This window comes from Papaver somniferum, chromosome 9, assembly GCF_003573695.1.
Source record: "Papaver somniferum cultivar HN1 chromosome 9, ASM357369v1, whole genome shotgun sequence".
Lineage (NCBI taxonomy): Eukaryota > Viridiplantae > Streptophyta > Magnoliopsida > Ranunculales > Papaveraceae > Papaver > Papaver somniferum.
In genome coordinates this window covers 134,022,967-134,037,710 of record NC_039366.1, presented here as the reverse complement: position 1 = coordinate 134,037,710, position 14,744 = coordinate 134,022,967, and positions in this window count along the sequence as shown.

Below are 14,744 nucleotides of genomic sequence, written 5' to 3'. Positions count from 1 at the left end.
AACAAGTTAGGGTTTCATTGAAACCTAAGCAAAATAACTAAAGCATAATGAACACAGTATTGACTGAATTTGACATTAACAGAGCTGAATTGAAATTGAAACAACACTAACAGTTGAGGTCCTGGCTATTCCAGGCCTCTTGGTGGTACACTGGCTAGTCCAGGCATATCCCTCACATTACAAACACCATGTTCTATTTATAGTGCAGAATCCCCAAATTTCTAAACCCTAATTTTTTAAAACTTAAAATTTGATTTGGGGATTTTCAATTTGACGTACCCACTTGCGATTTCACCTCGACCCATACCTTCTTCTGTTCTTCCCACTTGTTCTACTGCTTTTGCTGATCTTCTTTGTGAACTGTGAACCCTAGATCGAGTCGTCTCATCAACTCCACACCCTAGGTCAGTGGGATATGAATTTGATGAAACACCTAGGCTAGGTATAGAGATGGTGGAGTTGTCGGGTGGTTGTGGTGGTGGTGTGGTTCGAGGTCTGGTGGTGGCAGTGATGGCAGGAGATGGTGGTGGCGGAAGTTGCAGGATCTGCAATTTTTGGGAAGAAGGGGAAGAAGAGCTCGAGAGAAGAATGGGTTAGGGGCTGTTTGTTTTGGGGTATAGGTATTCTAGGTTATGGTGTTGAGCGGGCTCATCAAATTTTGATGTCAGCGAAGGGAAGATGTTGGATGAAAAGATGAGAGAATGATCCAACGACGCGATGGAAGTGGATGTGGAGCGACCGTTGGATATGGAATACATCAAAACTGACGGTCCAAGATGGAGTTAGATGCTATAGTGTTAGACAAGAACATCAAAGCTCGATGTACTCTGATGAAGCGACCGTTAGATGATGGAATGGATCCAATCTGACGGCTAAGGAGAGAAGCGGGTTTGGGTTTGGATTTTGGGTTTAGGATATGGGTTTGGGTTTAGGAAATGGATTTTGGCTTAGGTTATCTTGAGCCCACTTCTTCTTTAAGAACAACTTCTTCCTTGTTAAGCCCATTTTCATCCTTGAGTTTTCCATACCGCATTCTTCACTTCTTTTCCGCTAGAGTTTCCTTCGCCTTTTTCCTGTGTCTTTGTTTTTTTCGCTCCGTGAGTTAACCAGGCTTTATTTAGTACCTAAAATGCAAAATTAATTGAGAAAAGTATTTATTCTTGAAAACAACGAAAACACAGAATATGGGATAAAATGGAGCGTTAGTGCACAAATGATGAGTTAAATGCCAATAAAAAGGTGCAAATATATACAGTATTTGGCACTCATCAAACCCTATCTTTAAAAGAAAAAGAGATTAATACTCTTAAGTGTAACCTGCAAAGGTTATCTGGAAGTTCTGACAAGATTTCAGCAATGTTATTCGGACAGAAGTCTTTTGGAAATACAAATGGTTTAAGGTTCAAAAGCAAGACTGTGAGCACAAATAATTTATTTTTTTTCCGGGCGGTTCTGGAACTGTGGATATTAAAAGTTGTGATAAACAAGAGTCAAATATGCAAAACGAAAATTCATCTCTGAAGTGTATATTTTGTGGAAGTACAAGTCATGTTCAAAGTAAGTGTTGTAAATTCAAGAGGAACAACAAACGAATTGCCAAACTTCAGAATGACATGCAAAGGATGAATCTGGTTTTAGGTAATCAACCGGGAACTCCAGAAGACAAGAAGAAGTCGAAGAGAACCAGAGTCAGACGAGGTAAGTGCTAGATCATAGCTCGGTCGACCTCGCATGCGTTGCTATATCAAGCATGTTTGTCAATGTTAGTGATCAAAACTATGATTCTTGATTTCTAGTTTATTATAGATAAGTCTCGGACTATGATAGAAAAGTGTAGTTGAGCTCAAGGACTTCATGGCGATTCATCATACAATGACGAAGATCTACTCAAGGAACGGTGGAACTGCATCAACAAAAAGGTATGTGGAGACTTGAAATTATCTATCACTCAAAAGTCTATCTATTTTATCTCTTACTTCTTATGAGACAAAAAGTCGTATGCTATATAGAATGGATCATACACATTTGACATTTGGAGCTGAGTATTCACTACTTATCTTTTTCTCGAAATCGTGTGTTGGTAAAGCGTTTCGCTTTGATCAAGTTTATCTTCACCTAGTGACGAAAGTCGTGAAAAGTTTCAATTACTTTGAGAATTGCTCTGGAATAACGGCTATATAACGTCCTCTGAAAATGTCTCAATGATTGGAATGAGAGTTTAGATTACATAACCATATATTCCTTAATCCGAAGTTTTCGAACTTTGTTGATTGAGAGAAACCGGAGGAATTGGCTTTGCCAAGTCCGCGAACTCAGTTCGCGAACTAACGGAAGTTCTCTTACCGATAATTTCTGCTGGGATTTTCCAAAAACTCGTTTGCGTGTTTAGTCCGCGAACTGGCGGAAGTCTCTTTTCCGAGATTTTCTGCTGAGTTTGGAAAACTCTGCCGGTTTCCTTAAGTCCGCGAACTTGTTTCTGAGCTTAAGTGGTTATGATCTAAAGATGTGCTCTGAACATGAAACTTAAATTACTAAGGAATGCTTTATGCAAACCGTGGCTATAAAGTTCATGAGCCGATTCATCGAATCGAATCATCTTTGTTTCAATTGTGTCTTGTGTAGTTACATAAGATCTCATAGCAATTGAACAACTCTCTAACTAGTTCATTTGAGTCAATTGAACTAGTTATGGTGAAGAAGAACTAGGTTAATATGAAATTCTCATATGGTTAACCTTTTGGGTTACTATGTTGAACCAACATACACGTACACGTTTGGGCATGGTTTCACAAACCCAGTAAACGTCTACCCAAGTGTGTGTGACAAGCTAAGTTTTCGATCTAACGGTTGAGAAATATTAGCTTGAATCTAAATCAGGTTTTCATCTAACAGTGAATATGGATTGCTTTGTAACTAAAGCAAAACCCTGATTTGAAGGCTATCTAAAGGAGACATCTAGCATTGTGCAAAACTAATCCCTACACGTCTGTGTGATACTAGTGCGCTCTCTAGAGTCGATTCTCCTATAACCTTTGGTTTTCTTCTCTAAAACCAGGTTAACGACTTAAATACTTCATTGGGATTGTGAAGCCAGACCGATACTAGTTTTATCATAGTTGTGTGATCTGATCTTGCATTTTCTATCGTATGAGTACAATCTTTGATTGGCTTGAGATCGTGAGAGTTCTCCGATAGGCAAGATAAAGAAGTCACAAACATCTTCGTCTCACTGTTTGTGGGTCCTCGACAAACCGCTTGTGTAGTCAAGAAGGATTGTTGAGAGGTGATTGATTAATCTAGGTTGTTCTTTGGGAATATAAGACCGGATTATCAATTGGTTCTTGTTCACCTTGATTTCATATCTTAAGACGGAACAAAAACCTAGGGTTTTTCTGTGGGAGACAGATTTATCCTTTGATAGACTTTTCTGTGTGAGACAAATTTGTTTATTATCAAGTCTGTGATTTCGGGTTGCAGCAACTCTTAGTTGTGGGTGAGATCATCTAAGGTAATCAAGTGCGCGGTATCCTGCTGGGATCAGAGGCATAGGAGTACAACTGTACCTTGGATCGGTGGGAGACTGATTGGGGTTAAACTATAGTCTAGTCCGAAGTTCTTAGAGTAGGCTAGTGTCTGTAGCGGCTTAATACAATGTGTATTCAATCTGGACTAGGTACCGGGGTTTTTCTGCATTTGCGGTTTCCTCGTTAACAAAACTTCTGGTGTCTGTGTTATTTCTTTTCCGCATTATATTTTTTATATAATTGAAATAATACAGGTTGTGCGTTAAAGATCTCCGATTGGAAATCCAGTCTTTGGTTGTTGATTGATATTCATTGATCCTTGGACATTGGTCTTTGGTACCTCCCAAGTTATCTCTCTTTGATAAAGACTCGCATATTTCCATTTGCTTGAGTAAAGATCAAATCGAGAGATTGAGATATAAACTCTTTGATATATCTTTTTATTGATTGAGTCTAACTGTCTAGTTGATTCTCATAGAAAGTATATTGGAGTTTGTCCATACATATTGCTAAGCGAAATATTGGGTGGTGTTGTTATACCCCCGCTTTTTCAGTAAGAAATTTGTTTATACAACAACCCTTGATAAGTCACCAGGTGACACAAGATGTGAGCATTCTGATCATTCCATCACTATTTAACTATAATGATGTTTGCATCCTCATTATTAACTTGAGAATAGGAGGATTGCATCAAGGTTGCTCAAGTCCTGTATAGTTGTTAATTTCTTCCTTGGCAGTTTAAGTTTATTTAAGTTTAGATTTGCAATTGAATATTTTCTTATCAAAAATAGATAATGGATCGTAAACCATGAAGACTTTGTCAAAGTGTTTGTTTAGGGTTTACTTATCCGGTATGTTATTTATATTCATTTGTGATCAAAATGCCTTCACTCTTTTCTCTTTGAAAGATACAGTTTCATGGCTCCTGTAACTAGAGGAACCACAAAAAGGAATGCAGCAGAAGCAGTTAATGTGTATCTTTGTGAAGGGATCCAATCCTCAAGAAAGAAAAATGAGAAATCTACAAAAGATGAAAAAGGTTCTTCCTCTAACTGTTTTTTTGTCTATTTTTCTAGATGATAATAACTTTAGGGATATGGTGAAGGATTTCATTAGTAAAAGAAATGATTTAAAAACTCAAATCATGTTCTCTTTGGAAAGGATAGCTCACTATGAATTTTTTTTATCTCTTACAAAGAACACCCTGTGTGAACTGCAAAGAGAACTAAGTGAGTTAACTGATATTTCTGAAGATCTGGAGGAATTAAATGATCCTATAATCAATGAGTTCTTCAATAATAAGAAGGAATTCTCAGTAGATGCCCTGAGAAAGCTCTACGATATCTAGGAAACTTCTTATGAGAATTTATTCTTGTGTTTTAAGAAGGATAACTAGGGTTTGGAATAACCTATATTGTGATTATACATTGCTATTGCCTACGATTTTCATATTGCAATGTTTTTAGATTTATTTATTTAAATTCTAAAGTTTATTTGGAATATGATTTTTGCAATGTTAATCTTTATTGGTTTTATATATTGCAAAAATTGTTATGGGATATGTGCGTTTGCATCCGTGAACTATGATTGTCCCATATATGTGAAAAGTTAAGTCTATTGTATCATTATGCAAATAGTGATGGAAAATAGAATGAACTTTTGATTTCCAAAGATTAAGTCTATGATATCATTATGCATATTGATGAAAAAATAGAATGAATCTTTGAATATTCCGCAGTATTGATCTTTCCATGATCCACATCTTTGTGAAAGTACTGTATGGCTCCGTAAGTTCTCTTATGTTGAGCATTTCCGATTAAATTAATCACAGGTTCTCTTATGGTTAATTTAATTGAGTTTTATGGATACAAATTCATGCTTCATGTGACTTGTTTATGTCCAAAGAAATCCTTCTTTTCTTGTGAAAGTAAGGTCGTTCTTGTTGTTCTTTCGGGAATGACATTTTATGGGGAGAGTTCTTAATTAAACTTGTGCTTAATTGCCAAATCTTTGTAGGGAGTGCGGTCGTGGAATATTGTAGGAGTTTTCTTGTATCTTTATAAACTCCTTGATGAATACACTAAGTTTTGACTACGTGAAATCATTGAAAAAATTGATATGTTCTCTTTTAGTCAGGAAGTATCTCTACGAGAATTTCATTATGATCCCACTAGTTTTCATACCTTTGCCAATTTATATTGACAAAAAGAGGGAGAATTAATGTGTAGTTCACACTACAAATACATATGGTTTATGAATCATTATGTAAGGGGGAGTGGTTTTCATTGTGAGATGAAATATTGACTAAGGGGGAGTGATACATATCACCGTAGTATTATTGTCAAAGTTGTGATACAATTGGGCTTTAATGTTGAGTAATAATACTATGACATTGTATAACAATAATTGAGAACAATTGTTTTCTTATTGTTATGGCTACGGATCTTCAACAACTATGATGCTGAGTTGAACATGTTCAGAATCATTGGAGTACTTGGAAGTGACGAAGATTTCGAGTAATGTTGAAGAACCAAGGAAATCAATCATTTGGATGAGAAGCTACAAAATTTATTTATTTTGTAATCCATATGTATTGATAGTTTTGTCACTAAAATTGACAAAGGGGAGATTCTTAGAGTACTGCACGGTCGAACTCGCAAGCGTTGCTATCTCAAGCTTATTGTCAAGTTTCGTTTCCAAAACTATAAGTCTTGATTTCTAGTATACTTATAGCTGTGTCTCGGATTAGAATAAAATGTGTAGTTGAGCATTAGACTTCACGGCGTTCATCAATTTAAGACGAACAACTACTAAGGGGAGCTTGTGGAACTTCATCAACAAAAGGTATGTGGAGACTTGAACTCATCTATCACTCAGGAGTCTATTTATATTTATATCTCCTATTGAGACAAAATTCGTATAGGTATATAGACTTTACATTATACATATTTTGAGTTTAACTCGCTTACATATTTCTCGAAATACGTGTTGGTAAGATTTCGCTTTAACCAAGTTCATCTTTATTCTTGACGAAAGTCAAAAGATGATCATGTGAAAATCGCCTGGTAACATCTTACATGATTTGTGTGAGACAGACATTTGATGTAGACTCGGAATGTTTCTTATTGATCTATTGATCACTTGGAAATTTCTTTGAAGCTAACAGTTTGTGTGAGACGGCTATTCCCATCTTCCAAGAATGTTTCAATGATTAAGATGGAGTTTAGAACAATTAACCATTGATTGGATATAGCACAGTATGCGTACTTGTATGCTAACTGTTGCAAGCTATTCAAAGTTCGGGAACCATAGTATGCATATCCATATGCGTACCGGCTGAGAAGTTCAATTCCGGGAATTCAACTGAGGTTGGTCACGTACGACAGTATGCGTACCCGTTTGCATGCTGGCGAACCCAGACCAAGTCCAGAACTCTAATTATGTGTACCCGTTTGCATACTTGACTGTGTTAAGTTCTAAAATCAGTTTGTTCATGAAAAAATAGATTTATATATTAAGGAATGCATTCTTTTGCAAACCATGGCTATAATGTTCATGAATTGATTCAAGTGAATCAAAATCGATTTTGCTTTAATTGTATCTTTTATATTTCTCTGAGAATATAAACAATTGAACAACTTCATAACTAGTTTCATTTGAGTCATTTGAACTAGTTATGATTAAGATGAACAAGGTGGATATGAAAGTGTTCATATGGCTAACTTCGGTTAACTATTGTTGAGCCAACTATGTGCACACTTTTGTGTACGGTTACTCATACCTAAATGAAGTCACATTTCATTTGTGTATAACAAGCTAAGTTCACGGTTGAAATATATTAGCTTGACTCTAATCAGGTTTTCATCTAGCGGCGAATATTGAATGCTTTGTTACCAAGGTAGCATTGATTGCAAACCCTGATTTGAAGACTATATAAGGGAGAACTCTAGCAACTGGGAAACCTAATCCCCACACCTCCTGTGTGATACTAGTTTCCACTAGAGTCGATTGTCCTTTAACCTAGTTTTTTCCAAAAACCATTATAGGTTAACGACTTAAAGACTTCATTGGGATTATGAAGCCAGACCCAACTATTTTCTCTGTAGTTCCGTATTCTGATCTTACTTAGTTCTATTATGTTGAGTACTATCTTCTCTAAGATTTGATCAAGATTTAGTCTCCAATGGGTAAGATAAAAAGTAGTCACAAACATCTTCGTCTCATCGTTTGTGATTCCACAATATCTTGTTTCGCTTCCACACGATTAAGATTTTTGTGAGGTGATTGATATTACTAGGCTGTTCTTCGGGAATATAAGTTCGGTGTATCTACTGGTTCTTTTTCACCTTGACTTATCAATAGACGGAACAAAAACTCGTTGGTATTTCTTTGTTAGATAGATTTATCTATTCAATAGACTTTTTTGCGTGAGACAGATTTTTTTATCAAGTCTTCGACTTTGGGTCGTTGCAACTCTTAGTTGTGGGTGAGAGCAGCTAAGGGAATCAAGTGCGCAGAATCTGGCGTGGTTCAAGAGGCGTAAGGAACGCGACTGTACCTTAATCAGTGTGAGATTGGTTAGGGCTCAACTACATTCCAGTACGAAGTTAATTGGTAGTAGGCTAGAGTATGTAGCGGGCTTAATACAGTGTGGTGTTCAAATCTGGACTAGGTCCCGGAGTTTTTATGCATTTGCGGTTTCCTCGTTAACAAAATTATGGTGTCTGAGTTATTTCTTTTCCGCATTATATTTTTATATAATTGAAATATCACAGGTTGTGCGTAGTTCAATCAATTAGATAATACAATCTTTGGTTGTTGATATAAATTGATTGACACTTGGATATTGGTCTTTGGTACTATCCAAGTTATTTCTCTTATTAATCCGGCTCACAGATTTCTATATGTTCTATTGCAGATTGATTTGAGAAATTGAGATATAACTCTTGGATGTATTTTCCTTGATTGAGTCTGGATGTCTAGTTGATTCTCCTGGAAATGTGTTGGAGTTAGTCCATACAGATTGCCTAAACAAAATATTGGGTGTGGTTGTTAGACCCCCGATTTTTCAGAAACCAAATTGGTTCAACATTGTTTAGTTTTGCCATAATTTTATAAGACCAAACTTGATTTCAACATAATTCTATCATTTCACCAACACAACATTGATTTCGACAATGATGATCCATCATTATTTTCTGGTGATAATACATCTGAGGGAGGTATTGTTGGTGGTTGCATATGATTGAAGGAGGAGGAAGAGGTGATGTTGGTGGAAAATATGGAAACTATGTTGTATCTCGCCTCGCCTAGCGAGGCGCCAGACCTAGTAACTGGCGCCCAGGCGACCGTTGATACGATCTATCGCTTACCCATGAAGAAAGAGTAGTAGCTGATTCAGGTACTAAATGTAACCAATCATACCAATGTGCGCATATTTTCCAAACAACTCAATCATGAATAAACCATCAATCACCATCAACTCTACAAATTTATCATTATTTAGATTTTTGGATTCTGAATAACATTTGAGAACTTCGTATTCAATTCTTTTTATATGCGCAACACACTCTTTCAACATATTTGTTCCTGTGGGCATGTTTCGAGAAAGTAACTCACGAGCATAGCGTAACTTGTAACCTTCAAAAGAAGGACATTCTCCACGATGAAACGGTTTGATGAAGGTCTTTACAGGTTTGTACCATAAGTATTCGTTTCCCAGATTTTCTCGGATACTCGATAAATTGAACATTCAGGAGCAATAGATAGGGAAATCGTCTTATCTAGCTTTCTTTTAATAGAATCTGCTAAGACTTTGTTTCCTTCTGTTATTTGTATTGCACCATCATCAACTACTACTATTTCTCTACTGAGTCTCTTACACACGAAAGGCACAAGCAAGGCTAGACATATACACACGCATGACACAAGCTGTCACAACATACAAGAATGCTAGCTGTACTGATACACAAAAGATCAATTAGATATTTTGGTATGGAGATATATCAAGAAAGTATTTTAGTGCTTAGGAAACTCTTGGTCTATTTAAGATTTAGATGTCGACATTATTTTTGTAATCTATTTATGATTCAGATTTCGACATTTTCTTGTAGATAATCAGAGATAAAGTCATTTCCTTGTGTAGTTTCATTTCCTTTATTATCTTTGTGAACGACTATATATAGACAAATGTACAGGGTGTAGCCAAACTATCCAAGTAATAACATTACCATTACCATTTTTCTGTATTCTCCAGTCATTGTTTATCAAATAAGAGCTCGTATTAGTACCTGAAGGAACCCTTTTGTTGATTGTTGATTTAGGGTTCCTTTTGTTGGAAGAACGGAGGAAATAACGAGGAAAAGTAAAAGAATGAAACCCTTTTGATCTACCCATAGCGCCTTTGGCGCTTAGAATATCACCTAACACTTCCGCGAGGCGCTCAAATCGGTGAACTCGTTCGCCTTAGGTGCCGGGGTGGAAAATAGGGCAGAATTGGATTTCTTGGGCACTGGTCCTACGCTTAGTGCGCCTTTGACACCTAAGCGCTCCGGGCGCTCGCCTTTTACAACATAGTATGGAAGTGTTGTTGATTTTTATAAGCTATAAGGAAAAGGTGTAGGCGCTATTGGACGTGGATCTGGAAGTGTTTGGTGGTTGTAATATGATAGAAAAAAGAGGCAGGGGTGTTGCTGGTGGCGGATTTATACATGACAGCGGATTTAGTTATGGTGGTATAGAAAAAAGAAAAAGAGATATTGATAGGGAAACTGTAGGCGAAAGTGTTGATGGTAGTAAATCTGGATATGATAAGGCTTGGTGGTGGCATGGCATCAGAAAGAGGTGTTGTTGTAGTAGTGGTAGGGGAGAATGCGATTGTAGAAAGGAAAAAAAAAATGCAGGAAGCCAACTAGAAAGAAGAAAATAATAGAAAAGATAGGTACGCCATTTAGAAAATTAGTAAAAATAATAATTTGTGTTATCTCCCATAGTGAAGATCATAATTTGAGTTACCTCCCCTACAAAGATTAAAGTAGCATAACCTCCTCCCGTCAAGAATTACGTCCAAAAGAAGTTAGCTGAGTCATCAGATGTATACAGCTGGACAAAACTAAACACGTGGCACTTATCTTTCCAAATTACCCTCGTCTTCGTCATTTTTCTTCTTTCCTGTAAGAATCCTAACAAACATCTAAGGTTTATTCAGTCCACCACTCAGTGATGTATCTTGGCTTAAATCGAACAACAACATCTTGTAAAGTAGAGAATATCAAGTAAGCCTACACAGATTGAATCTCCTACTCAGATTCAACCAACTCAGCCTACACAATTCAATCATATACGAGATTCAATCTCCTACACATAATAAATCAACTCAGCCTATACAGATTCAATCATACGCGAACCGTTCTCGGATTCAATCTCCTGCACAGATCGAATGTTCTCCGTTGAACTCAAATACACCTCATACCCATGAAAATAAACAACAACGATATCTTCAATTGCTGTTACAGATCAAACCCTAATTTCATTTACATGTTCAATCACCACCATCACAACACAAAAAACTTTATTCAAATTGAGCCCATGTCTTGATTCACTCTCTGCAGCGTCTCTATATATCTCAATTTCATCTTTGAATCTATCAATTACCCTTGATTATCAACAACAACAACACTCGTTTTTCAATTATGTTATTATACACTCTTACTGAAACCTACATCACAACCTTCTAATCCATTGTATCTTTCTCATCAGTAGCAGATTTATAATCGAACTTCAATATAAGTATTCAAAAGGGGTATGTCAAATTTAGGGGTTTGGTTTACTCCGGAATCTGAATTTAGGGGTTGTATTGGAGGAGAAGATGATAGGGTTTTGCTGTGAATCGAAAAACTGAAATCGAATTGAGGGTTCGAGTTGTTGTGTTGACAAGGGTTTTGAGTTTTGAGACAGGGAAGAGGAATTGCCGCTGCCGATTGCAAACATGGGTTCAGCTGAGATACTTAAAATCAAATAAGTGTTGGATTGAATTTCAGAAAGTAGAAATTGGATTGTTGTTGTAATTTACAGAGAAGATAGATTATTTTCGAGCTGCAGTTGGTGATGGGAACTAATGGTGTTGCTTAAGATCTGATGATGGAGGTGGTTGTGAATCTGGTGAATCTCAGAATAGCAGTGTGAAATTGTGAAGCTGCTGCTGTCAATTGGAAGATTGAATGGTGTTGTTGCAGTAGCCGAATGATTGAACTTCTTAGATGTATGATTATCTTGGTGTTACTGAAACTGGATCGAACTCTAACATCATTCGTTGCTGCTACAAGTGAAATTAAGAACATATCTCATGTAGAAGATGAGGGTAATGTTGTCATTTTATTTAACTCATAATGGATCTGCCACGTACACGCCTTACGTGGAACATAACCGAATTTTTGGACGGAATTCCTGGCGAGAGGAGGTTATGCTAATTTAATCTCCGTAGGGAAGGTAACTCAAATTATGATCTTCATCAGGGGAGGTAGTGCAAATTACCCCTAGAACTAATTTGTGTCATTGTGTCATTATAAATGGCAAAGGAAATGAAAATGGGTATTTGTGTCATTGTTATTTCAAATGGTTTTTATTTGTAAACAATAATATTGGTTTAATTTATGTCTATCAAATTTGGTCACCTTGGTGTTTTACTCCTTATTATGTTACACGAATAATTCCGATGCAGTCAAACGACACAAATTAAAGGGAGGATGCATGGACACTCTTATATGGGCATTATCAAATATGATTTGTGCCATTTTATCAGTAAAACTCTAACGATAATGAATTTAAAACTAATATTTTAATGATATGTTCCTTTTATAACACTCCACATTCCTATAAAAAATGAGCGAAACTGAGACCTGTAACACCACCACTTACCTCTTTGAAAATCAACTGTTCATTTTTAACGCTTGAAATTAAAATCAATAAATAGGAATATGCTCATTTTTGATGGGATTTCCTTTTTTTTTGAAAGAATATAGAGTGTTATAAAAAGAATCTTTCATCAAGATATTGGTTTCATATTTCATCGTGTTTGAGTTTTACGGAAAAAAAAATTGTGCAAATCATGCATGATATCATGTATCTATATGAGTGTCCATAAATCCCTCCTCACACCATATAATCCATACAAGGTTAGAAATATATTCAGGCCATACACCATAATAGAAATTCTTATAGAAAATTTTAAATAATGCCCTCGACAGTCTCTCATCCCCAAACTGAGTAATCATCCGGCAGGAAAAAAATGAGGAGCTTTAATAGCCAAACAATGTGTTAGACTACTCTGCCTTGAGTTAGGTAGCGTCCAAAAAATTCTCGTAATATTAATCTCTCTCTCCGTCTTCTTCTTATGCTTCTCCACTATCCTGCCAGTTTCCCAAGTCAAGGGTTGTCTCTCCAACTTATGGAGTTACTGCTCAACCTCGTACTGTGTTTTATGTTTTTTATTCATCTATTTTTTTATATTTAATAACCATCATATCCACCTTCTTTCCAGTCGTTTCCGTTTAGAGATGAACAGTGCAACCCTCTCTGATGAGCAACCCGGTGCCGGTGGATTCTTCTACTTCATCGGGATCACAGTTGGTGTCCTCGGCATCATCGTTAGCATTGTCATTGCTTACCATTACTTTGCGCGCAACCGAAATCCAACACAACCACCTCGACAAATTCTAAGTGACCAGTCGGTTAGTATTGGCGTAGGCTTGGATAAAGCCATCCTCGACAAATATCCAGAACTCCTCTACGCAGAAGTTACAACCCAAAACAACAAACACAACGCTAGCTCGTGCTGCTCGATCTGCTTGGCAGACTACGCTAACAACGACACGCTGCGCCTGTTACCGAACTGTGGCCACCTATTCCATCTCAAGTGTGTTGATCCTTGGTTGCTGCAGCATCCGAGCTGTCCGATCTGTCGATCTTCGCCGATGACTACACCTCAATTGGCTCCTTCGTCTCAGATGGTTTCCCTTGTAAACAGGATGGTACGAATATACACGTTACTTGTCTGCTCCACAATTTATATAGTTTATACAGGTTAGAGTTAAAAGATTATTGATTCATATTATAATTTGTCTGTGTTTAGGCTGATTTTAAAAGGTTCTGGTTCAAAACAAAAAGAAAACAAAACAAAGATGTTGTACAAAAGTTATTACTTGTAGATATATGAATAAATCAAATTTAATATGGTATAGAAGAAATCAAAGTATGATACTCAGCGGTCAGCACTGCTATTTTACCTCGCTAATTTGGGGGCTATTGTCATTATTTGGGGCCTACTATTTAAGTACAAAAATGATCGTTAAAAGTTAAAAGATGACACTTTTTATCCGACTATTTTACATAATGGTTAATTTATTTTTGATTAATTAGTGTTAATTGAGTAATTAATTGATGTTTAGTCAAATTAAACTAGAAATCAACTAATCTTGATTCATCATCAAAACATGATTTTTTTTTATATTTTTTTGTAAAAAATCAAACCATAATTGGCTTATGTTCATGCCCTCTTAGGCCGATTCTAAGAGTCGGTTTATAAGGTTTAGAACATAACGGATTGTAAAATTTAAAAGTTTTTCTGGGATTCCCCCCCAGAATCGATTTATGTTAAACCTATTGTAAATTTGGGTATTTCTTCGACCGTTTTGCTCACAACTTCTTCGTCCGATGTCGGAATGACCTCATTCTTTTTGCGTTCGATTCATAATTTTATGCTCTATAATATAAATATAAAAATTTCAAGATTTGTGCAGAAATTCAAATATGGTTAAGGAATCGGTTTATGTAGGTGTACCATATCTACCGATTTTGGGGAACATCAATAACATTCGGTTTATGGGGACCTTTAAATAATCCGATTGTGGACATAGCAGTTAAGAAATCAAAGGTTGTACAATCGGGTTATGTGGACATAATGCAATCCGATTATAACAAAAAAAAATATACATAAACAAAAGGTTATCTTTTCCATACCAGAATAGAGCTATGTGGACATTAACGTAGACCGACTCTGGTTCAAATTTCTCGAACCAGAAAACACATACAGCACAATCGTTGTTTGTAACCAAAAACATCAACCGTTTCCAAACACAATCGGTTCACAAGTACATTAACATCAGCCGATTCTGGAAAACCCAGAAAATTTTGATTTCAAAAAAATTGAATTTTGAGTGATTG